The 24,281-nt window shown below is 50.3% G+C and overlaps 1 protein-coding gene across 9 annotated transcripts in view; it reads left to right on the top strand.

Moving 5' to 3' along the window:
- SHANK3 (SH3 and multiple ankyrin repeat domains 3) overlaps nt 1–24,281 on the top strand; it is a 487,858-nt gene that overhangs the window by 51,972 nt on the left and 411,605 nt on the right. For 3 of the 9 annotated variants that reach the window (XR_014160963.1, XM_081879617.1, XM_081879616.1), the window contains exon 1: nt 3,596–3,715. The exons of 2 other annotated variants lie outside the window; for them this stretch is intronic. The gene's annotated coding sequence lies outside the window, so the exon portion shown is untranslated. Of the gene's footprint in view, nt 1–3,595; nt 3,716–24,281 lie in introns of those variants that run through there. 4 more of the 9 variants (XM_081879614.1, XM_081879613.1, XM_081879608.1 and 1 more) reach the window with 2 other exon arrangements.

Here is a 24,281-nt window from a genome sequence, read left to right as displayed (position 1 = left end):
CAACAACAGCAGAAAGAATACTCATCGCGAAGTATTGGAAGACACAAGATTTACCCACCCGGGAAGAATGGCAGATGAAGGTGATAGACTATATGGGACTAGCAGAAATGACCGGCAGAATCCGAGACCAGGGAAAAGAGTCGGCGGAAGAAGACTGGAAGAAATTTAAAGACTATTTGCAGAGGCATTGCAAAATTAATGGACATTAGAGGGATGTTGGACTGAAATTAAGTGGTTACCAGCTGTAATGTAAAGGTTGAGCAATAAGTTATAATAAGTTATAATAAGTTATAATAAGGATTTGCTGAGTTAAGAATTTGAACTGGAATACAAAAGGGGGAGGTGAGAGGAGGTCTGGGAAACAAGTTAATGGAAATAAGTAATGGAAATTATATTTGTTTTAACTGTTTTTAATTTTGTATCTTTGTATTTTTGTTACTTTTTGTTACTTTTTGTTTTTTGTATTAATTTGGAAACTCTAATAAATATTTATATATAAAAAAAGAACTTTGTTTCAGGATGAGAACAGAAATTGTGCTTCGGCGGTGTGGCGGCAGTGGGAGGCCCCATTAGCTAAAGTGGTGCTTCAGGTTAAGAACAGTTTCAGGTTAAGAACGGACCTCCAGAAGGAATTAAGTACTTAACGCGAGGTACCACTGTATATGGTCATTGATGGACCTAATAAGGATCTATAGCATGGGGTAGTCAAACTGAGGCCCAGGGGCCAGATCTGGCCCAATCGCCTTCTCAATCCAGCCCACACGCGGTCCGGGAATCAGCATGTTTTTACATAAATAGAATGTGTCCTTTTATTTAAAATGCACCTCTGGGTTATTTGTGGGGCCTGCCTGGTGTTTTTACATGAGTATAATGTGTCCTTTTATTTAAAATGCACCTCTGGGTTATTTGTGGGGCACAGGAATTTGTTCATCCCTCCCCCCCAAAAAAATAGTCCAGCCCCCCCACAAGGTCTGAGGGACAGTGGACCGGCCCCCTGCTGAAAAAGTTTACTGACCCTTGATCTAAAGCACATAACAAATAGGAGCCTACACAACATAAAACACTGTTGCTGTATGTAGGTTTTATTTTATTAGGTTTTTTTATCATATTTTGGAAATGTACATCCAGGGTTTTTTCCCCTTTAAATTTTTCTGGGGCCCCCAATAGAGTGGGGTCCTAAGCTATAGCTTGCTTAGCTTATACGTAAATCCAGCACTGGGACAGACCGTGACAGGATCTTGCCCAAGCCCCCATCTTCCCCAGACCTGGAGCCGTCTTTGCAACCAGCCGTTGCTCACGGGCAGGAAGGCTTTGGGTGAGGGAATGGCGTCCCTGACTATGATTCAGCTTCCGGAGGGTCTCCGCTCTCGCTTTTCTTTTCTCGGAAAGTTTCGATGTCACGGAGTGCTTGAAATAGGCTCCAGGGAGTGGCTGAGCCAGGCAGCCTTTGGATAAACGGGTCTTTGCATGTGTGTCTCTTCCGTGGAAAACCCCACAGACTCTCTGGCACCCCAGAATGCTCTTCTTTCCTCTTTCGCCTCCTTTCGCCACCTGCTAGCTTTCAAACTGCATTTGAAGGCTTAGCATTCATAGAATCATAGAATTGTAGAGCTGTGGGAGGGACCCAAAGGTCATTTAGTTCAAACCCCCTCCCCTCAATGCAGGAATCCCAACAAAAGCCTGGAGGCAGGCTGGTCTTTGGACAGTGATATTTTAGCATGAGCAGGATTGCCTCACTTATGGTTACCAGTTTTTTTTCAATGAATCCGGGGACTTTTTTTTGAAGCTGAGTAGCAACAGGGAGTCAGTAGTGGGGATGGTGAGGCAAAAGACCCTGGGCCCAAACACACATGCATATTGTATAAAGGTGCAAAGCCCTTCTTTCACACCCTGTGAAACATAAATGCGCAGAGTTTTTGAAAAACTGGGCAACAGCCGCCCGCCCGCAACTCCCGAGCCGCCTCCGAACAAAGGGGGAAGGGGGCAGGAGATCTGTGCCACCGGACGTCCTCAGTAAAGCGAACAAGACACATCATATGGGTGAGGAAAAATGGCGGGCGCCACAGCAGCGAGCAGCTCCTGAAGCCAGCCAGAGCCAACTGCGCTACCAGGCTGGCTTCAGGCTGCTGAGGCTGCCGCTGCCACGTTTCCCAGGGACAGATTTGCAAATCAGGGGACATTCCAGGGATGGAATTTGTCCGGGGACATATTTGCATATCCGGGGACTGTCCCCGGGAACCGGGAACGTCTGGTAACCCTAGCCTCACTGCCAGTCATACTGCAAAAGGTCCCTGCTGGACTTGCCTCGTAAGGTGACAGGCCACCATCTACGATGCCTGAGTCCTGAGTGTCTCCTTCTCTGCAGAAGGTCACTGCCTAAATCCTCTCCAGTGAAAAGGATCAAGTAGCAGGAAACCCTGCACTGCAGGGGGTTGGACTAGATGACCACTGGGGGACCCCTTCCAACTTTCCAGTTCTGTGATCCTGTGAAACCCTTCTTCCCGACACCCCCTGGAAGTCATGGCCAGTCAGCACAGATCATGGTGTGTTGAGTCAGCTGCCCCTAAACCTGGTGCCCACCAGATGTTTTAGACTACAGTTCCCTTGAGTCCCGCTAGACGGAGTGTTTCTCAACCTGTGGGTCCCCAGATGCTGTTGGACTACAACTCCCATCATCCCTGACCACTGGTCATGCTGGCTAGGAATGATGGGAGTTGTAGTCCAATAACATCTGGGGACCCGCAGGTTGAGAAACACTGCGCTAGAGACTAAAATATTTGCAGGGCACCTGGCCTAAGTCAGATTCTGATGCCCTGACTTGTTTTCTGCAGCCGTTGCTGACACTCAGGCAAGCCCAGCATTGTCCGGGGCTGGAGATCCACCTCACCCAACCTGGCAACCTTCAGATGTTATGGATAGTTAACCTGTGGAACTCCCTCCCACAGGAGTCAGAGACGGCCAGCCACTTGGATGGCTTTAAAAGAGGATTGGACCAATTCATGGAGGAGGAGAGGGCTGTTGAGGGCTCCTAGCCAGGGTGCCTATGCCTATAATGGACTAGGTGGGACACGGGCCTGATCCAGCAGATTCTTCCACGGAGCATGCACAAAGTGCCCATCCCTTCTGATTCCAATAGCAACCATCATTTCCTTCCAAGCCAGACTCTGTAACTTCCTGGTGAGACTGAGACCAGCAGCAATCTCCTGCAAGAGGCAGGAGGGACACGGACAAATATTTCAGTGGGGGGCGGGAAAGGGGCAATGCCCCCTCCCCTAAGGCCTGGTCTCTCTTCACCCAGGGACCCATCCCTCTGTCTTTGCCCACCTGCCTGCCTTCTTGCTTGGCTGCAGCCTGGAGAGGCTTCCAACAGCCAGCTCTGAACTTTTCCTGCTTCTCTCTCTCTCTCTCTCCCCCCTTCATCACACATACCCCCGTTGCCATGACAACACTTTAAACTAACACTCTGTTCCCCAGGCTGCCGAGGGGGCTGAGTTCGCAGCAGAAAATTTATCTTTCTGGTTTCTTTCCTCTCCAGACACTCTCTCCCCCTCCCTCCCTCTCTCTCTCTCTTTCTCTCCCCCCCAACTCCATCCGCCCCCCTGTTCCCTCCCTCCTTCCCTTACTCTCCAGCAAGCGAGGGAGCTAGCAAGCGCTGCTATGGTTGCTCAGGTCCTGACAGTCCACTCCAGAACTGCCACTGGTCTCTCCTCCAAAGGTAAGGGTCCCTCCGGGCAGGAGGGCTCCAAACGGCCCCTTGGCACACTGTGGGGGCACCTGCCAAACTCTGGGCAAAGAGGTGGAAGCGACATGTGTGGGCACTGGAGAAGCAGAGGGCGGAATGGGGCCAACTCACTCACCGCCAGAAGAAAGTGAGTGGCGTGCGATGGGGAGGAAAGCAAGGTGGGCATGGAAGAGTCAGAAGACCCCCGGTCAGCATGTGAACTCTTGAGAGTGGACACAGAGTGTTCTGCACCGGGATGGCAGTTGCAGCTGGGCAGGCAGGGGGAAGAGTGTGCCTGGCACAGGATGCCCAGGGGGACGTGCACGGGGTTAGCAGGAGTGTGCAAAAAGTAGGAAGTACTTTTGCGTTAGTGTGCCAGCCGGAAGTGCACTGGAGAAAGTGTGGCAAGGTGAGAGTAAGGGAGATGTGCGCTAGAATGACTCAAGTGTTGTGGCTGTGCAACGAGGGTTGTGCCAACATATGGGCGCAGGGGGTCAGCTCCGTGCCCTAGTGAGAGAACCGGCATGTGGGTGGCAAGGGCTTGTGGGAGGCTGTGCGCCTGTGTGAGTTGCAGTATCAATGTGCGATCGCACACTGGCACACCCTCTCTGTGCCCAGTGAACCCGCGTCTAAGTACTTCTGCTGCTGCTGCTGCGATCCCTTGTAGCCGAGTAAGACGCTCTTCCATAAACACAGTTTTAACAATGAGCCCATAAGTGACTGTGGAGGCCAATTCTGGATCCATATATCCTTCCACAGTGGGGACACAGGTTTCTGGGCAGGAGAGAAGCCTAAGGAAGATAAAATTATCCTCCTGGGGGATTTTAATGCAAGAGTTGGGTGAGATTTCGTCTCTGTACAGGGGAGTGTTGGAACAGTCCTAGAGGTGGGGACTAATGCCCCCTTCTCTCTGGGTCCACATCTGTATGAAAGACTAGCAGGTGTGGGTCACAGGCCTATAGAACCTCTTTTGCCCCTGCTGACCTTGGTTTTAGGGCTGTCTAGGGCACGAAGGAAGGACTCAGAATGCCTGTGGCATGCTGGGAAATGTAGTCCGCCACATCTGGCACTGTTGCGCTCCTCCTTGTGGCAAGAGAAATTCTCGGGGAAAGGGTGAAACACCGGTGGGAGGCAGGTTGAAGCAGACGGCAGCTGGAGGCCGCTTTGCCTCTCCTCTGGAAAATGCCCTTGTCAGACGTGACCAGCCGCCTTGAGCCCTGCTGGCAGGCTGGCACTCATCAGGGCTGATGTGGGAAGTTTTAGGAGAGCTTTGTGGGGTTTGGGGTTGGGCTGGGCTCAGCTGGAAGGCAGGCAGGCAGCATTGCACAAGGACTGGACAATGGTTCTCCTAGGAATGTGTGTTCTGTTCACCTTGCACGGTGTGGTGCTTTAATTTTGGCAGGTGTGGCTTGTTTTCGTTCCAGCATCGCCCCTTAGTTAGGTGGAGGGTGCCCAGATCCTGATCTGCAAATGAAGTAGACAAATCTAATGTTTGTCACCACCATTATTATCACATTTACACCCCACTTTTCCTTCAAGGAGCTGAAGGTGGGGAGCATAGTTCTTCCCCTCTCCATTTTGTCTTCACAACAACCTTGTGAGGTAGGTTAGGCAAAGAAAGTGCAACTGGCCCCACGGTCACCCAGTGAGCTTCATGACTCTGTTAGGGTTTCAAGCCCAACCTGCCAGCAACCCACATTCCAGCTGCTATAATAAAAGAATAATAAAATTTTATTTATATCCCGCCGTCCCCAGCCAAAGCCGGGCTCAGAGCGGCTAACAACAATAAAAGTAACACAGCATTCTAAAATCAATTCATTTTAAAATCAATTCAAAATCAAATAATACCACCCTGGCAAAATACAAATGGGCTGCTCAGCCAGTTTCAGGAAGGGCCTTAGCTGGTTTGCTTTTAAGGGTGATGGTTTAGGAGTACGATAAGCATGCAGTCAAAAGGTCGCTTTCTTGTTGCTCCAATAGCAGGTTCTTCCTTCTTTACTGGAAATGCCCCATCCAGCCAGTGACCCTTCCTGGAATGGGAATCACAGGGAAAACGGCCTCGCACTGGTTGCGGGGCCCGTATGAGAGGAATAGCATGGAGGGGGACGCGCTCTGTGAGAACAGCTTGCACTTGGAGGGGTTGCAGCGGGGGCAGGGAGCTGCTGGCATGCCGGCCAATCTTGGCCACCAGGAAGTCCTATTTCGCCCATGTAATGGTTGTAAGGGGTTACTTGTGCATAAATTGCCTTCAGTTTAGTCCGTTTGTTTGCTCAACCATGTTTAGGGTTGGGGCTCGCCCTCCGTGACCTGTTAGTCACTTGCAGAATCCGTCAGTGGGCGTTTCTTGAACCTCTTCCAGCATAAAAGCTGTTTGACCCCAAGTCTCCTCCTGCGCGGAACGCGTCTGCGCAAGTGAGGGGAAGGCAGGGGCGTGCCAGCGCTCTCTCCACTAGATTCGGGTGAAGGGTCTTGGAGCCCTGTCACCAATTCCTCCATCTCCCTCTCTTCTCTATTGGTGTTACGCTGAATTCCTTCCCCCCTGCTGGTCCCCTCTCCGGCATCGCCCTGGAGCCCTGCCTCCGCCTCTCGCTCTGCTCGCTCTGATGTCAGTTCCCTGACAGCCCATGAAGCTATTTTCTCCAAAGCATGCCCACCCAGCCCTCAGCTAGCCATTGCAGCCTCCGACAGAGTTCTGGGATGGAGGGAGAGTCAGTCAGAGATGCTCACTGCTCATCCTGCACCCATGTCTGCTTGTAGCCTGTTGACTCGTCATGTGGGAAGCACCCAAATGTCTGTATGCCCCTTGCTACAGTCTGGCATTCTTAGGGTTCGTCCACACTGTTGCATGCCTAGAAAGCATGGCTCCAAGTGGTTTTCCCTTTTGCCCCACTACTTTCCCTGGGAAAAGCACACTCTCTAGCCCTGAATCAGAGAAAACATCACTCTGTGGAAAACCCAGGACAAGTGGAAGTCTGGATGAGCCCCAAGTGTGGGGAAAGTAGTTTGAATAAGTTTTCTTGGTGGTGACCTCAGATGCAAAGTGTGCTCTTCAGTCACTTTCACCACCCTTTGGAGTGTGTGTCTGCCTTTACTTCCCCCAGTGATTCATCCAGGTCTACATATCCACACAACACAAATGAGGTTGCATCCAAAAAGATCACAGCACCTTTGCTGACTTCTTTGGTGATCCCTCATAGCCGAGTAAGGTTGTCTTCCATGAACATGGTTTTAACATGGTTTTAACAGTGAGTCCATAAGTGACTGTGGAGGCCAGTTCTGGATCCACACGTCCTTCCACAGTGGGGACATTGGTTTCCAGGAGGGAGTTGATCCCGGTGTGGATTTGCCAAGCGTGCCTTCCTCTTAGGACGTTTCTCCCTTGCGTCCTGAGTTCGAGTGTCTTCAAATTCCATGACACAATTGGTAAAGGCTGTTCTCCAACTGGAGCGCTCGCAGGCCAGTGTTTCCCAGTTGTTGGTACTTAAATAATACTAATACTAATTATTTATTATTTATTATTTATTATTTATTATTTATTATTTATTATTTATTATTTATTATTTATTATTTATTATTTATTATTTATTATTTATTATTTATTATTTATTATTTATTTATTATTTATTATTTATTTATTATTTATTATTTATTATTTATTATTTATTATTTATTATTTATTATTTATTATTTATTATTTATTATTTATTATTTATTATTTATTATTTATACACTGCCCATCTGGCTAAGTTTCCCCAGCCACTCTGGGTGGCTTCCAACAAAATATTAAAATACAATAGTCCATCAAACATTAAAAGTTTCCTTAACACGGCTGCCTTCAGATGTCTTCTAAAAGTCTATACTAAACATTTTTTAGATTTGCCTTGAGACAGTCTTTAAACCTCTTTTGTTGACCACCAGCATTACGCTTTCTATTTTTGAGTTCGGAATAGAGTAGTTGCTTTGGAAGACGATCATCAGGCATCCACACAACATGACCAGTCCAACGAAGTTGATGTTGAAGAATCATTGCTTCAACACTGGTGATCTTTGCTTCTTCCAGTGCACTGGTATTAGTTCGCCTGTCTTCCCAAGTGATGTATAAATTTTTTTTGGAGACACCGTTGATGGAATCTTTCAAGGAGTTGGAGGTGGCGTTTATAAGTGGTCCACGTTTCACAAGCAGACAGTAAGGTTGGTAGTACAATAGCTTTGTAAACAAGCCCTACAGGCCCTTTTGCAAGGGATGGACCAGTGGCTACGTCAATCTTTGTGCAATTGTGGGCAAATGGAGAGGGGCAATGATTTTCCATCTTGGTCTGCTCGAGAGATTTCTGGTGGGTTCTGCTCAGTCACTGTAGGGCAGAGGCCCCTCTGTTGAGACTGTACCGTTCACAGAGCTCTGCTTTAAAAAAGACCCTTTCCTGGTGGACCCGTCCCTGAACTGGCCCACACACTGCTGACACTTGTTCCTATGTGATCATGGCCATGATGCGAATGCATTCTGGATTCTGCCCCCGTGCTCAGAAACCCTGTTCCTCTTGCGGGCAGCTCAAGAGGTCTCATTCTGTCCATGGGTTGTGGTCAGAGAGAAAACAACTGGTAGGTGGACAAACTTAACCAAAAGCCCACTTCTGACTGCGGTTGTATGAAGTGGCGTGGCCTGAGGTGGCTCACTCCAGGGTCACGCTGCCCCCTTCCTGGAGTGTCTCTGCTATGTCACCAACCGCATTCTGAAGATTCCCAGCTGCATAGTTGCAACCCATGCAGGAGAGGCATAAACGGGTGCTGCCCGTCACTTCTGAAAGCATCCCCTGGACTTGCCCCGTAATCTTAGCCTGCGTCTCTGGTCGCCACGGGAGACACTGTTATCGGAGAAGGAAGGTTCGCGGGGAGGCTCGGGGAGGTCATTAAAGATTGAAAACGTCGCTGTTGTTCATTCCCCCCCCCCTCTGGGTTCGCCACCGACGGGTCTGCGGTGGCCGTGCAAAGCGCTTGGGGCAGATGCGAGACTGGTAAGAGGCTGGCAGCCCCGTGGGGTGCTGAGTGTGTGACTTTCCACCCATATCCTCTTCCTGCCTCCTGCCCCACCTGTAATTGTAGCCCTTGCTCACGCCCAGCGTCTTCTGTTCGGTGCCCACAGCCCCACACTTGGGGGAGAGTTTCCTTTGCAAGCTGCCTGGCAAAGGGGACTCTCTGTTCAGTCCTGTTTCCCACCCCCTCCTCGGTCTTCTCTTTCTCTGCTCTCGTTCCCATCCTGGGGGCGGCTTTCCATAAAAAGCCCAGCAGTGTGCCGCGTGGCTGTTCCAAAGGCAGAGCTGAATAAAGGGAGCAGAAATGTTCTGCCCCCTCCCCTGTAAAAGGTAGCAAGCTGCATGGAAATGCCGGTGGGGGCGACCTTCCCTTGCAGCCTTGCCTCAGAGCAAAATTAACTCTTTGGACATGAGTAGGGATGCAGGGAAACACAGAGAAAAAATATTTTAATGCAAAAGGGGTGGGAGGGGAGAAACATCATTTTTTCTCTGGAGGGGAAACGCTGCCTACGCCCAGTCTTAAAAAATATGGCAATATTTGCAGCATTTACTCGACTATCAGTTGTTATTTTTTTAGTGAAATTGTAGGGCACTCTTGGGAGAAGCAGTTTGTCTAGTCCAGGGGTTGGCAACATGTGGCCCATGGGCTGAATGCAGCCCATGAAGACCGTTTTACTGGCCCACGATCTGCCTGCAAACTGAGCCGCCCGCTTGGCAAGTCCCCTGCCAAGTGGCACCGGAAATGGCATCTGTGTATGCGCAGACACCAGAAATTGTGTCTGCGCATGTTCAGACACCGAAAACCGCTTCTGTGCAGGTGCAATTTTTGGCATCTGGGCATGCACAGAAGTGATTTTAAGCGCCACGGACATATGCAGATACGATTTCCAGCATCGCGCTGCGCCAGTCCGGCCCACAGACAATCTCCATGGGAGTGATCCGGCCCATGGCTGGTAAAGCTTGCTGACCCCTGGTTTAGACCCATCCCAGTCTGGGCTCAGGCCTAGTTTGGGGACGGAATCAACTTTGGCTGCCCTAGCAGGTGACTTGTAATGGGGGAGAGACAGGAGAAAATGTAACCCAGCTGGTCCTCCTTGATCACATTGAGGCTTTAACCGCCATTGGTGCTCTAGCATCCCTCTGGAGCAGATTTGCAGCTTGGGAAGTTGTGAGCGCAGCTTTGCCATGGTTTCTGCTCCTCCCTGCAAGGCTGCTGCCAGACTGGCTTAGGATGACAGCGGCCCGATCCTTCAGCTTCTGGGTTGTGGGCTGTCACAGGTTGCATTCTGACCCTGGCACTGTGTGGCATCTATATTCACAGCTGTCTATGGAGGTGCAGGTCAATTCTGTGTCCAGGGCAGCTGTCTGCCAGCTCCTTCTGGTATGCAGGCTAAGACCCTACCTGCCCGTGGACTGTCTCCCCAAAGTGTTGCATGCTCTAGTTATCTCCTGCTTGGACTACTACAATGCAGTCTATGTGGGGCTGCCTTTGAAGGTGACCCAGAAACTACAACTAATCCAGAATTAGGCAGCCAGACTGGTGACTGGGAGCAGCCGCCAAGACCATATAACACTGGTCCTGAAAGACCTACATTGGCTCCCAGTACTGAGCATACTGAGCACAATTCAAAGTGTTGCTGCTGACCTTTCAAGCCCTAAATGGCCTTGGCCCAGTATACCTGAAGGAGCGTCTCCATCCCCATCATTCTGCCTGGACACTGAGGTCCAGCATCGAGGGCCTTCTGGCGGTTCTCTCACTGCAAGAAGCTAAGTTACAGGGAACCAGGCAGAGGGCCTTCTTGGTAGTGGCACCCTGCCTGTGGAACATCCCGTCAGATGTTAAGGAAATAAACAACTACCTGACCTTTAGAAGACATCTGAAGGCAGCCCTGTTTTAGGGTTGTTTTTAATGATTGATGTCTTATTGCATTTTTAATATTCTGATGGGAGCTGCCCATAGTGGCTGGAGAAACCAAGCCAGATGGGCTGGGTATAAATAAGAAGTAGTAGTGGTAGTAGTAGTAGTAATACTGGGCTACTGTAATGCACTCTCTGTGGGACTGCCCTTGAAGATGGCTTGAAAGCTGCCCCTACTGCAGGATACATGGGTCAGGCTTGTCTCCGGGGCGCCCTACCAAGAACATAGGACACCAATTTCGAAAGGACCGAACACTCACTGCTTGCTTGCTACCAAGCCCACTTTCAGGTACTTGCATGGACTTACAAAAGGCCTACGGAATCTGCTCAGGTTTGGGGTTGGCAGCCCTGGAGCAGGGAAAGACTGGAGGGAGAGAGAAAACGCATCCTTTATCCCTTCCTTATTCTGGGTCTGAAGAGCATCACATGCCCCCTGTTCCAGAGTCCTCCTTTTGCAGGGCAAAGATGCCTCGTTTTGTGCCAGGTCCAGCTTGTGCTACTGAGTTCATTGGCAGAGTGCACAATGAGTGTGGCACTTTGCGGAAGGCGAGGCCCTGCTGCCCTGGGAGGCTGGCAATCAGATTGTTCAATATAGGGGGAATTAAAGAGGGAGGTGGAAAGGGGTGGAATTCTGAGCTTTGTGTGTCTCAGGCAGGGATGGGATGGTGGGGTTTTGCTGGAGGCTTTGCAGAAATGGTGGACATTGTGGAAACCCAGAGAGAGAGAGAGAGAGAGAGAGAGAGAGAGAGAGAGAGAGAAAGCACAGCGTGTCTGAGCTGGCAAGACCCTGCCCTCGAGGCGCCAGCCATGGGTGGCTCCCCTCCTCCGGAAGAACGGCTGTTCTCATTCCATTGAAGTGGTGGCTGCAGCTTCCTGCCTGGGATACTCCACCTTTTTTTAGATGCTCTGGGGGCCTTGAAGAATGTCAGGAAAAGCTGCCGCCAAGCCAGTGCTGGACCCAGGCTGCATTGTTTAAGGGAGGCCAGAAGCTGTATCCAGCCAGGCTGAGCTTCGGCCCAAGGGGTTAGGAGGTTTGTTGTTGAAATCCCACCTGCTCCGCCCTGCCAAACAGCCTCCTCGACCCAGGACTGGTCCAAGAGGGCACTGGGTTCATGGGCAATCTTCTCCTTGTGCACTGCCATGGCCTGGTCTGAGGATTATAGGTTGGCATCCTTCAGGGCAGGGATGGAAGGGATTCTGGGGTGGCCAAATGAATCTAGAAGACGGGGGGGGGGGCAGCCTCTCATCTTCCCCAATGGCATTTATTGGTTTCAGGGAAATGCAACTAGCAATCAAAGAGGATCTTTGCTTTCCATCTTCTGGGGAGCACTGAGAGGGCTTTTTCCCCTTCCTCTTCTGAAACCTGGCGAAAAACTGGCTTCTCGTTGTGCCCTCCGTCCCACCCACTGCGAGCGACGCATGCACCCATCTCGATTACAGGCAGAAGCGACCAGCGAAACCACGATGTTTAACATTTCAGGGGTTGCATTTGCTCAGATAATCTAATTCTCTGCTAAAAGTGGGAGCTTTCTTATGGAGGAGTTTGGCATTATTAACGGTTTGGGGCTGAGAAATAGGCATATAAGCTCTTCTTTATTATTCCGTTATGTTTGTCACTTGTGTAAATTAGACAGCTCCTGCTTAGCTTGCTGAAAAAAGCAACTAATTAAGAAACTTGGCTAAACCTGAATTGACAGGTAGTTCAGGCCGAGAGTCTTGCAAAATCTGTAAACCGGGACAGAATTATGTTGGCGCATCGTGAGGGAGCCAAGGGCAGAGCGGAGATCTCTCTCTCTCTCTCCCTTGCCTCTTTCTCTTTCCCTCTGTGTAACAATTGCTTTCCCTTACGTGAGCATTTGTTCTCCGACCTGATGCATTTCAGTTTGAATTTACTCCGTGGCTGGCTGAGTGTCATACATTAAAGGGTGGAGGAGAAGGAGGAGGCGGGAGAGGAAGTGGAGCTTAAGAGAAGAGGGGCTTTTGTGTCTCTGTGGAGGCCGAGGGTCTGTGAGAGACAGAGAAGCAGGACTGTTCTCCTTTCAAGGTCTGGATATCACCCATAATGGAAGTGCCCATCAGCATTAAACAGCCTGGCATCAGATGCCAGGGTAGGATTGGGGTTTAGTTGGTGTGCTGGGCCTGAGGGTAACCCATGAAATGTGGTCCAGGACTGGTCCAGAATCTGAAGGTTCCGCTGGGAGTCAGTCCGACAGGGCCAAGGCAGGACACGAGGCAGGTAACCAGGCAAGGACAGGTACACGATCTCAGGCAGGATCTAGCATACAGCAATGTTGCTCCCGTAACCTGGGGCGGGGTCCGACAGCCTTGGTTAAGAGCAGTAGACCCGTAATCTGGGGAACCGGGTTCACGTCTCTGCTCCTCCACCTGCAGCTGCTGGGTGACCTTGGACTAGTCACACTTCTCTGAAGTCTCTCAGCCCCACTCACCTCACAGAGTGTTTGTTGTGAGGGAGGAAGGGATAGGAGATTGTGAACCACTTTGAGACTCCTGAAGGGGAGTGATAAAGAGGGATATCAAATCCAAACTCCTCTTCTTTTATCTTTGTCGGGGTAATGGCTGGTCCTGATCCCCAGGTGACTCACATCCCTGTCTTGCCCAAAGGCGAGCACTCCTCCTGCAAGTACTCAGGTCTCTCCTCTCAGACCTCAGTCTCTGCAGCTCGGGAGACGTTGGTGGGTTACTAGACCCAGAGGCTGCCTCAGCCTCCCCTGACCCAACCAGTAGTGGAGCAGCTGTAAGTGATGGCCCAGCTGAAGGCAACGAGGTCATCCCTGCATCTGGAGCCAGGGCAGCTCAGGCCCCTGACTCGGCCCAGCTGGTGTTTGTTGCAGGGGAACTTGTGCAGACGGGGACTCTTCAGGATCAGGCCCCAGACTTGGTTCAGATGATGCCTGAAGCAAAGGATCTGGTGCAGACTGAGTCTCCTCTGGTTCCGAGTCTGAGCCCAAGAACCAGGCCCTCACAGTTGGAGCCAGAGCCCACCAGGGGTTCTGTAAGCTCAGACCTGCAACTCGTTTCCATGCCAAGGCTCCGCCCAGGTACATGGAGGGTTAATTATGAATGATGGCAGTGCTTCTGACCATGTGCCAATGGCCATTCCCTCCCTCCAGGATAGCCGGGGTCCACCTTCAGGTCACTGGGATTAGCCGGCATGGCTTTCAGACTGGAATTCCAGGCAGCTTCCAGCCCTGGCAAGATTCTTTTGCAGAAATCAACCCTTCTTGGGAACTCTAGACGTAGCCTTACAAGCATAGTCTCAGTCCTCCTCATTAAGGCTCCTCTTCCAGGCACCAAAGAATAAAATACTGAATAAAACCCATTCATCCTTTCTTCTCCTGGGGCTTCCACGAGAAACCATGGATGATTCTGATAGTAACTTCCACAAAACATTTTCATAGGGACACCCTGCCCATCCTGATTTTTATTTTTTAAATCAGTTGGGGTTTCCCAGAGTTATTGGCAGATGCTGAACAATTTAATTAAAGCATATCTAGACTGCAGCTCAAAGAATCTCAGCAAATCTTGGCAAAGGATATTCATTTAGGAAGTGGTAGGAAGCCGAGATTTGGACTATGCATCACTGTCAAACCTTTCACAAGCTCAATGAGGTGTGTTAAGGTCCCCTGAAAAGAAAATAGCCAAGGATCCCGCCATATTGAAAGATGGCTTTCGGGGATATTAAAACATGCTGGCTTGAAAGGCCTCGAAAGGTGGAGATCCTGGCTACAGAAGAGACCAGCGCTGGTAGTTTTTCCTTGCTGGTACTTCTTGCTCAGACACCATCTTCCAGATTTGTTCCATGATCAGGCCTTTCTGTGCAGGAGCCAACTTCATCCTGCAAAACCTTTGCCTCTTTGCCTTGAAAAAGCGCTTGAGTAGCCTGGGAAAAGCTCTAAATGGGAACAAACTTTTATGCTCCAAACCACTCTGAGGTCTTTGGATGAAGAGCGGCATACAAATTCAATAAATAAATATGCAATAAATAAATAAATGGCAACCTGCAGAAAGCTTGATTGCTGTTTGCTCCAATTGAGCACTAAAGAGCAATTTCCCTGGGGGAAAACAGTGGGACAAGACCTCTGGGTACAGTATATAAATTCAATAAACAAAATAAATAAATGAGTCTTTGCATACGTTGAATTGCACCTGCCATTTTAATGCCCGTTGATGCAGTTTGGAGAGGTCCTTTTAGAACTCCTCACACCCCCTTCCTGTCTTTATGATCGTCCCTTGAGACCCTCCTTCTCTGTGACGGCAGAGTAATCTCTCGTTCCCTGAGAGCCTTTTAGAGGTTTCACTACCGGCTTCTGCCTTTAGCGCCTCTCTCTCTCTTCCTCTCTGCTTCATCATCTCTCTAAATCTGTGTTTGCTTGGCTCTTATTTTACTGTCTTGTTTCATGTAAAGCACCCAGAATACCAGCCGCTACATGAAGAGGTGGTGGCTGTTGTAAATAGGCTGCTGTTCTTGTGCTGGAGACATAGCAAGAGGTAAACCGGGTCCATCTTGCTTCTGAAAGACCCTGCAGGGAAGGAGATCTGTTTCTCCAGTAAGGGCTGCTTCCTGACAGCCTGGGAGATGGGCTAGAGCAGCCTTCCCCAACCTGGTGCCCTCCAGATGTTTTGGACTTCAGCTGTTATCACCTCCAGCTGGCACAGTCATGCTTCCATCAACCTCAGGCAGTATCTGGAGGGCATAAGGATGGGAAAGGCTGGGTTGGAAGAAAGGTGGGTGAGCAGGATCGTGCCTTCCACACATCTCCCCAACTTGTCCAGGGCCTGTGGTGGAATCACTGAGATAAAGGGCTTACCCTCACTTGCTCTCATTCTGCTGCTTTCCCCTGGGGAAAACTGCTCTTTAGTGCTCAATTGGAGCAAACAGCAATTTGGGTTTTCCGAATTTTGCCATTTGTTCCTATTCGGAGCTAAAGAGCGGGTTTTCCCTGGGGAAGTTGCTGGGCCAGGGGAAAATTGCTCAGATCCATTCCTGGAAGGAAGGGTCAAGCAGATAACCCCTCAGACCCGTCCTTTCTAGGCACAGGTCAAGCGGAAGTGTGGACAAGTCGAGAGTTACAATAAGGGGTGCCCAAAAGGAATTTGGGGAGCACATTGCTAAAACAATGAAGACCAACAACAAAAATGCAAAGAAAGATCTGTGTTGGGTTGTGATGAGAGTGAACCAGATCGGTGGGGTATAAACAATAAAGTTATTAATTATTATTACTTGTTCTGAAGTGATCTGCTATGCAGAGCTAAGCTAGGGGATTGGCTCCCACAAGAAATGCTGATGGCCACCAACTTTTGGGCGGCTTTAAAAGAGGATTAGACAAATTAACGGGGTGGAATAAAGCTCTCAGTAGCTACTGGCTGTGCTGGCTATTCTGTCTCTGCTGTCAGAGGCTGCACGCGCCAAGATCACCAGCTTCTGGGCATTGCACATGGTCCGAGTGCTGCTGCACTCAGGTGCCGCACAGTGGGGCATCTCGTTGGTTACTGTGGGAAGAGCATGCTGGACTCCATGGGCCCCGCTGTGGCCTGATCCAAATGTAGGGCTCTTCTGCTGTTCTTGTGTATTGAGTCCAAAGGATGCCGCAGAGCAACGAAGCTGTGTGCTACTTAAATTTTAATTGTGGCGATGAAGGAAGGGAAGATGAAAGCGAAGATGGCTCTGGCTGTGTGAGAACCCACAGCGGCAGGCGCTGCAGCTGGCAGAATGCAGGGAGCTCGCAGGGGGCATGCAAGACCAGCGACGGCTGTCACAGGTGCTCCTGAGAGGTGGTCGTTGCGAGCAGCAGAATCCAAAGGTTCTGGATACTAGCAACAGAAACTCATTTGGGTTGCAGCTCCCACTAGTTCCTAGCACTCAGGAGCCTCTTCTCCTGGTCATGTTTCCATGATTCTACCATGCCAGCAGGACAAAGCCAATGCAAACAGACCTTTCCTTAGGATTGTCGAATGGGGGAGCAGAACACCCTCTTCAGTGGGGGGCTTGCAGGGTGGTGTCACAAGCTGACAGCATCTGTTTCTTTATTTGCCTATTCGTGTACTGCATTTATATCCCACCTTGCCTCCAATAATAATAATAATAAATTTTATTTACAGTATATCCCGCCCTCCCCAGCCGAAGCCGGGCTCAGAGTGGCTAACCACAGTAAAGGTAACACAGTTTACATAAAATCATAATCAATTAATAGAAATACATTCTAAAATCAATTCATTCTAAAATCAATTCAGAATCAAATTAATGGCAACCATTGGGCTAGAGTTCTGTGAGGATTACCAAAGGAGGGGGTTTGACTCTGCCTTGGCCAAAGGCCTGGTGGAACAGCTCTGTCTTGCAGGCTCTGTGGAAAGATGTCAAGTCCCGCAGGGCCCTAGTCTCTTGTGACAGAGCGTTTCACCAGATCGGGGCCACGGCCGAAAAGGCCCTGGCTCTGGTTGAGGCCAGCCTAACCTCCCTGTGGCCCGGGACCTCCAAGATGTTTTTGTTTGACGACCGTAAGGTCCTCCGTGGGACATCCCAGGAGAGGCGGTCCTGTAGGTGCGAGGGTCCTAGGCCGTATAGGGCTTTAAAGGTTAAAACGAGCACCTTGAACCTGATCCTGTACTCCACTGGGAGCCAGTGCAGCTGGTATAGCACCGGGTGAATGTGTAAGGAGTCTCGCCGTGGCATTCTGCACCTGCTGGAGTTTCTGGATCAGTCTTAAGGGCAGCCCCATGTAGAGTGAGTTACAATAATCAAGTCTGGAAGTGACCGTCGCGTGGATCACAGTGGCTAGGTCAGGTCCAAGGAGCGCGAGGTTGCATACAGAGTTCTCCTCCTCCCCGTTTTGTCCTCCGAATAACCCTGCAAGGTAGGTTAGGCTGAGAGGAAGTGACTGACTCCATTCATGGCCAAGTGGGGATTCAAACTCTGTTCTCCCAGGTCCTAGGCCTGTCAGCATCGCCCTTGAGCCAGTGTCACCAACTGGACTCATGCACTTCAACCCCGACTGGGCTAGGCGAGCTGGGTAGCACTTCCAGAGACCACCTTCTGCACAGGAACAGGTCAAAGTGCTGCAGACTCACAGCTTAGAGTTGTGAGCACCGGATTCACTTCCACAATACAGTCGTCGCACAGCAGAATATAGCAGAGTCTGGCAGTGTATAAACGACTCGGAGAGCAGCTCTGTAGAATATCTTCTTTTATTCTATAACTATAACTATAATACAAAACTATATACAGAGCTAAATAGGTCTAAGCATAAATGAATGCTGCACTGAGTGTCTGCAGCTGCTCTTAGCAGCAACCTTATCTCTACACACGATCTCTAACACTCAGTCTCTCTCTCTCCGATACACTGACTGACTGACTGACTGACTGACTGACTGACTTGGTGCTGGAGCTGAATAAGTAGAAAGCAGAACACTGCCCCTCCTCTCTGGAGAATCAGCAGGCTCCTCAGGAGATTCTTGGATATGGGAGGGGTGAAATCTCCTCAAGGCCAACATTGGAACCACACTGCACCACACTGGCTCTGAGGGCATATTGGACAATTCACAATATTCAGCGAAATCGTCATCTTATCTGGCCATATGAAGCTGCCAGTTGTGCCGAGTGTGAATGCTGCCCCATCTTGTTCAACACTGTCTGCTGTGACCAGTAGCAGCCCCAAGGTTTGGGTCTTATTTTAGTGAGTTTAGCGAGGGCATAGCCACTTAACCCCAACCTGGTGCCCTACATGGTCGGCCTATGAGTCTGTCTGGGGCTGATGTGAATTACAGTCCAGAGAGCACCTGAAGGGCTCCAGTTTGGGGGGAAGCCATGCCATCCCATGCCCTCTGTTCCCTTTCAATAAATTCACACCTAGCTAGAGCCTAGTGTGCCTCTGGGAAGGTTTAAAATGCACCCAGAACTGTCATCACATGCTGGATGTTTGCCTTCGTATTGCAACACCAGCTCATCTGCATAATTTATACTCCTCCGAAGAGATTTAATCTATCGGTTCCAATAATAAACTCGTAAATCTCCCTCCCAGTTAGGAGGAGCCGGGTAACGACAAGATGCATATGCAATAAGCATTTAATTTATTACCCACACGGCCCCCTGGGTGGATTAATGCCTTGGACGCTGGATCTTTAGGTTTCATCTAAGCCAAGGGGACAGAGAGAATAATTTGCCTATTTGTCTCCAAAGCCATTATGTGGTCTGGAGGACTTGATGAGCTGTCAGGTGCGCACACGAGAGAGTCGGGGAGTGTGGGCTCAGGGTCTAGCACTGTCTCTGAGGTGGGAGTCCTATTTGCCTGGAGTGAGCGGGTAGAATAACTCCATTCCACTGGATGGGTGGAGGAAATATTGGGCTGAGAAGCATTTTGGCTCAACCACAGACTCGGGAGCACTGATTTTCCACCCAACCATCTCCCCACCCCCACCCTATTCATTCATGATTTATTTGACACATTTCTTACAAGGCTCATGGGGCAGATTCAAGGCCAGTTTTTTAAAAGGACAGGTCGTGCCTTCTGCCAAAAAGACACGCCACAAAAGGAGAAAGGCATGGGTAGGGAAGAGGAAAAAAGCAAACTCGGGTACCAGGGCCTGGAGTTCTTACAATAAACAGCTAGGGTAGAAAGGGTTCAGGATGCTGCTTGGTGACAGAGGAGAGGGGGCAGGAAGGCTTTCCCTCTGCAAAACCAACGGAACAGATCTGTTTCACATCCCTCTGTCTGTCTCTGCTGCAGCCTCTTCCCACCTTCATTGCTGCACCTTTCAGAGGTCACTCACCCAGGACATGTGGGCAGGGGCATAGCATGAGGGTGCCAGGGGGACCGTGGCCCCAGGTGCACAAATATTTAGGGGCCTGAACCAGGCACCCCCATGCAGGCCCCCCCAGCTCATCCTGGGGCCCAGTGCTCCTCTCCACATGCCAAGGGCTGTTGTCAGCCAGCCAGGATCCCCTCTGCGCAGGCAGGCAGGCAGGCAGTTCGGTGCTTATTCAACATATCCTGTACCTGTGTGCTGATGGCTGCAAGCCAGGGAGCTGAGTGCAGGTGTATATCTCTCCCACCTGGCTAGGATCGAGCCCACAGCGTTGTGGTAGCAAGACACCATTTGGTGATAAAAGGTAAATGGACCCCTGACCATTAGGTCCAGTCGTGGCTGACTCTGGGGTTGCGGCGCTCATCTCGCTTTACTGGCCGAGGGAGCCGGTGTACAGCTCCCGGGTCATGTGGCCAGCATGACTAAGCTGCTTCTGGCGAACCAGAGCAGCGCACGGAAACACCGTTTACCTTCCCGCCGGAGTGGTACCTATTTATCTACTTGCACTTTGACATGCTTTCGAACTGCTAGGTTGGCAGGAGCAGGGACCGAGCAACGGGAGCTCACCCCATCGTGGGGATTCGAACCACCGACCTTCTGATCGGCAAGTCCTGGGCTCTGTGGTTACAGATGCTTAATAAAGGATGTCCTCAGAATACGGGTATGCATTTTGCGGGAAATGCATGTTTTGAAAAGCGTACTTCCGGTGCTTATCTTGTGAGGCAAGCCTCTGCCACCCGACAGGGCAGAAGGTGCTTGCGTGTGTGTTTTTGCTGGCTCCATGCTATCCGAAAGACTCCTTCGTCTCTTCATGTCTCCAGCCTGCAGCCAGAGGGCACCTCCAGACTCCTGTTTCCCACGTTCATGAATACAGGGTAGGGGGTGCAGTAGGAGAGTTCCCCCCCACCCTAGATGCTGGGGATGGCAGACAGCCTGGGCTCAGAGACCCTACCTGTCGCTATGGCAACCATGCTGCAGGAAACTCCTGCCTGCCTCAGGGCCCCGCTCTGGTGCTGCTCGATGGAGCGCCTGTTCCCTGCCTTCTGCGCCGTGGGAAGTTGGGCCTTGTGTCTGATGAGTTCTCTGAGGAGGCCTGCCGGAGGTAACATCAATGGAAGCCCCCCCCCCCCCAAACAGCTCCCGGGGAGGGGTGTCCATTGTGTCACCCAGGCAGTTCAGAAGAACAAGAGGTTTGACACCCCAAGAATGGGGCAGCGGGTGTTGTTTCCTCTTTAGTTTGCCCACCAGGCGCATAATAATGCTTCTCCACTTGGGATCCTAGCTCTTTTTGGCCAGAAATGACAAGAGAAGCCGTAGCAGCTTGAGGGCTCGTTTCCTAGAATGGCAGAGTTCGGAGGGACCATGAGGACCATCTTGTCCCTTCAAATATACTCAGAGTCGAGAGTGGATTCCGTGCTCTTTATTCAGCTCATAGTGGTGAGGAGGAATGGAAGTTCCCCCAGAATGTCTGCTTTATATACATTATTTACACAATGGGCCCCACGTGATTGGCTAATTCCGGGATTCTCCTGTAGCCCAATCAGGTTGCAGATTCACTTCCACCTGGAGCTGGATTGGGTGGCTCCTGCGGACCAATCAGACTGCTGCATTCTGGGTCCTATTGTTCTAGGGCCAATCAGACTGCTGCATTCTGGATCCTATTGTTCTAGAACCAATCAGACTGCTGCATTTTGGATCCTACAACCCACAACCCTTAGATTAAGAGTCTCATACCCTACTGACTGAACTATCCCAGGTCAAAAGGGGGGCTTGAGCATGGCAAGGGCATGGAGCATGGATGAAGGCCAACGCCCTTTCTCCCTTTCCTCCAGGAATGTAGGAAGCTGACTTGGGGCTCATTCCCACTTTCGTTGGTGCCATGATTTCTTGGCACACGTCCATCTTTGGATGTGTCTCCCATTGCTTCGAAATGCACATCCCATTTATTCCTCCCGTTCCTGATCCAGTAAGGGACTTAGGTGTGGAGAATATGCTCATGTGCAGAGATCTCTTGAGTCGGGGGAAACCTGGAATCAAAAGTGGCCCGTTTGTACCTGCCTTGGTGGAAAAATCTTGTTAATTAATTAGTGATTAAAAAAAATAAAAAATCACTTGGGAAGATTATTACAGCCATTTTAAATCGCAGTTACGCTAGGGTCTCAGGAAGGAAGGTAACTGTCTTGCGGCACCTTAAAGGCTACACCATTTATTGTAGTCCATTTTGTTTGTTACACTCCAGTGCTTTCCCTTTTATTCTCCTGTCTTCTTTCATACCTGAGTAGTGGCGACTCCATACTCCACCCCCACTGAAAATACTTTCACAGCGCTGGCCTGTCCAGTGGACTAGCTGAGTGATATTTTGGCTCTTGGGGGGCTTGTTGTTTAGTTGTTTAGTTGTGTCCGACTCTTTGTGACCCCCTGGACCAGAGCACGCCAGGCACTCCTGTCTTCCACTGCCTCCCTCATGCTGGTAGCCTCGAGAACACTGTCCCACCATCTCGTCCTCTGTCATCCCCTTCTCCTTGTGCCCGCCATCTTTCCCAACGTCAGGGTCTTTTCCAGAGAGTCTTCTCTTCTCATGAGGAGGCCAAAGGATTGGAGTCTCAGCTTCAGGATCTGTCCTTCCAGTGAGCACTCAGGGCTGATTTCCTTCAGAATGGAGAGGTTTGATCTTCTTGCAGTCCATGGGACTCTCAAGAGTCTCCTCCAGCACCAGAATTCAAAAACACCCATTCTTCGGCAATCAGACTTCTTTACGGTCCAGCTCTCACTTCCGTATATCACTACTGGGAAAACCATGGCTTTAACTTGCCTTTGCTGGCAAGGTGATGTCTCAGCTTTCTAAGGGGGCTACTATGCCTTTAATTAGAAGCCCCTTGATTTTGGCTCCTTCCTCTCATTACTACCTGTTCAGCATAGCCAGGGCATTCGTAGTAAACTGATGCTCAACTTTCCTTTAATTAGTCATTTCCTGTTAACCCACTGGTTGAGAAGGGAGGGGGAGCTTTAATTACTACTTTCCCTCGCATTGCACTGAGATGTAGTGTTGCTGAGGCAACTGGGCCTAGACCCCCTCACATCCCAATGTGCATCTGATGAAAATAATGTAGTGCAGACATCCACATGCATGTGCATCATCGTGTGCGGGGGGGGGGGGGCTGGTTGCCGTGACAATGGAGGTGAGTCCCTTCTCCCTTGCCTCTGCCCTAGAAGCAGTTTAGGCGAGCGGTGGCTGCCAACATTTCCCCAAAATGTGCAAAGGATCAGGCATCTCTCGGGAATTACAGGGTGTGGAACCCCCCCCCTTTCCACTTTGGCAACTTTCTCAGCAAAAACTGAGCACAGCCTCCTTTTTATCTGTAATTATCACAGGTGGGAAGGCATCAATGCGCAGTCCGAGAAAACAGGGTGTGTCCCAGTTTACTGATGATTTTGGGTGGGTGTGCCAACTGAGTCAGGGCCCAGGAAAGGATGTGAGAACCTTGTGGCAAGTGAAAGGTAAAAAGGTTTTTATCCAAATGTGATTTTGGTTTTAAACGCAGTGTAAGGTAGTCTCTGCGGGAGTATAAAGGTAAAGGGACCCCTGACCATTAGGTCCAGTCGCGGCTGACTCTGGGGTTGCGGTGCTCATCTTGCTTTATTGGCCAAGGGAGCCGGCGTACAGCTTCCGGGTCATGTGGCCAGCAGGACTAAGCCGCTTCTGGCGAACCAGAGCAGCGCACGGAAATGCCGTTTACCTTCCCGCCAGAGCAGTACCTATTTATCTACTTGCACTTTGACGTGCTTTCGAACTGCTAGGTTGGCAGGAGCAGGGACTGAGCAACGGGAGCTCACCCCGTGCGGGGATTCAAACCGCCGACCTTCTGATCAGCAAGTCCTAGGCTCTGTGGTTACAGATGCTTAAAAAAGGATGTCCTCAGAATACGGGTATGCATTTTGCGAGGAATGCATGTTTTGAAAAGCGTACTTCCGGTGCTTATCTTGTGAGGCAAGCCTCTGCCACCCGACAGGGCAGAAGGGGCTTGCGTGTGTGTTTTTGCTGGCTCCATGCTATCCAAAAGACTTCTTCGTCTCTTCATGTCTCCAGCCTGCAGCCAGAGGGCAGCTCTGGGCAGCCAGAGGGCAGCCCACCACATGGTCTGAGGAACGGTGGGCCCGGCCCCCTGCTGAAAAAGGTTGCTGACTCCTGCATTGGAGTGACCGCTTGTGCATTGCCCAAGGCAAAATAGGAAGAAGGACGAAAGGGGGGCACACATTTGCATACAATTTGCATATGTGAATGTGTTGAAATAGATCCTGGGAGAGGGAGGAACTCAGCGGCGGAGCATCTGCTTTGTGTAAGATGCCGCAGGTTCGATTCCTGGCATTTTCCTTATTAATTAATCCAGCAGACTTTTGATTGAGTTCTGATTTTATAGTTTTAGCTCATTTTTACTCTCTTGTACAGTATTTTGAGATGACAGTGATTAAGCAGGATCGTTGAAATAAATAAATACGTTTCCAGGCAGGGCTAGGAAGGACCCCATCTGGAGCCCCGGAGAGCTGCTGTCAGTAGTCAATAATTCAATTTTATTTTTTTTATTTTTAAAGAAAGAATTGCTTTAGTCTAAATAGAATTGTGACACCTCTCATTGTGCTGGGGAAGACTGTGACCAGCTGCTTGCTGAGCCTGTTGCCCGGTCAATGGGCAATTCCAAGGGCCTCCTGCTCACCTGCTTGGGGGTCTTGCTCTTCCCACTGGGCTAGAGAGCCCTTCAGATAGAAGACACGCCCAAAGAGGTCATTGCCAGCCC

This window comes from Podarcis erhardii (assembly GCF_964252035.2).
Source record: "Podarcis erhardii genome assembly, chromosome: 10".
NCBI lineage: Eukaryota > Metazoa > Chordata > Lepidosauria > Squamata > Lacertidae > Podarcis > Podarcis erhardii.
Note: the sequence above shows the minus strand (reverse complement) of the source record. Positions and strands in the feature narration are given on the sequence as shown.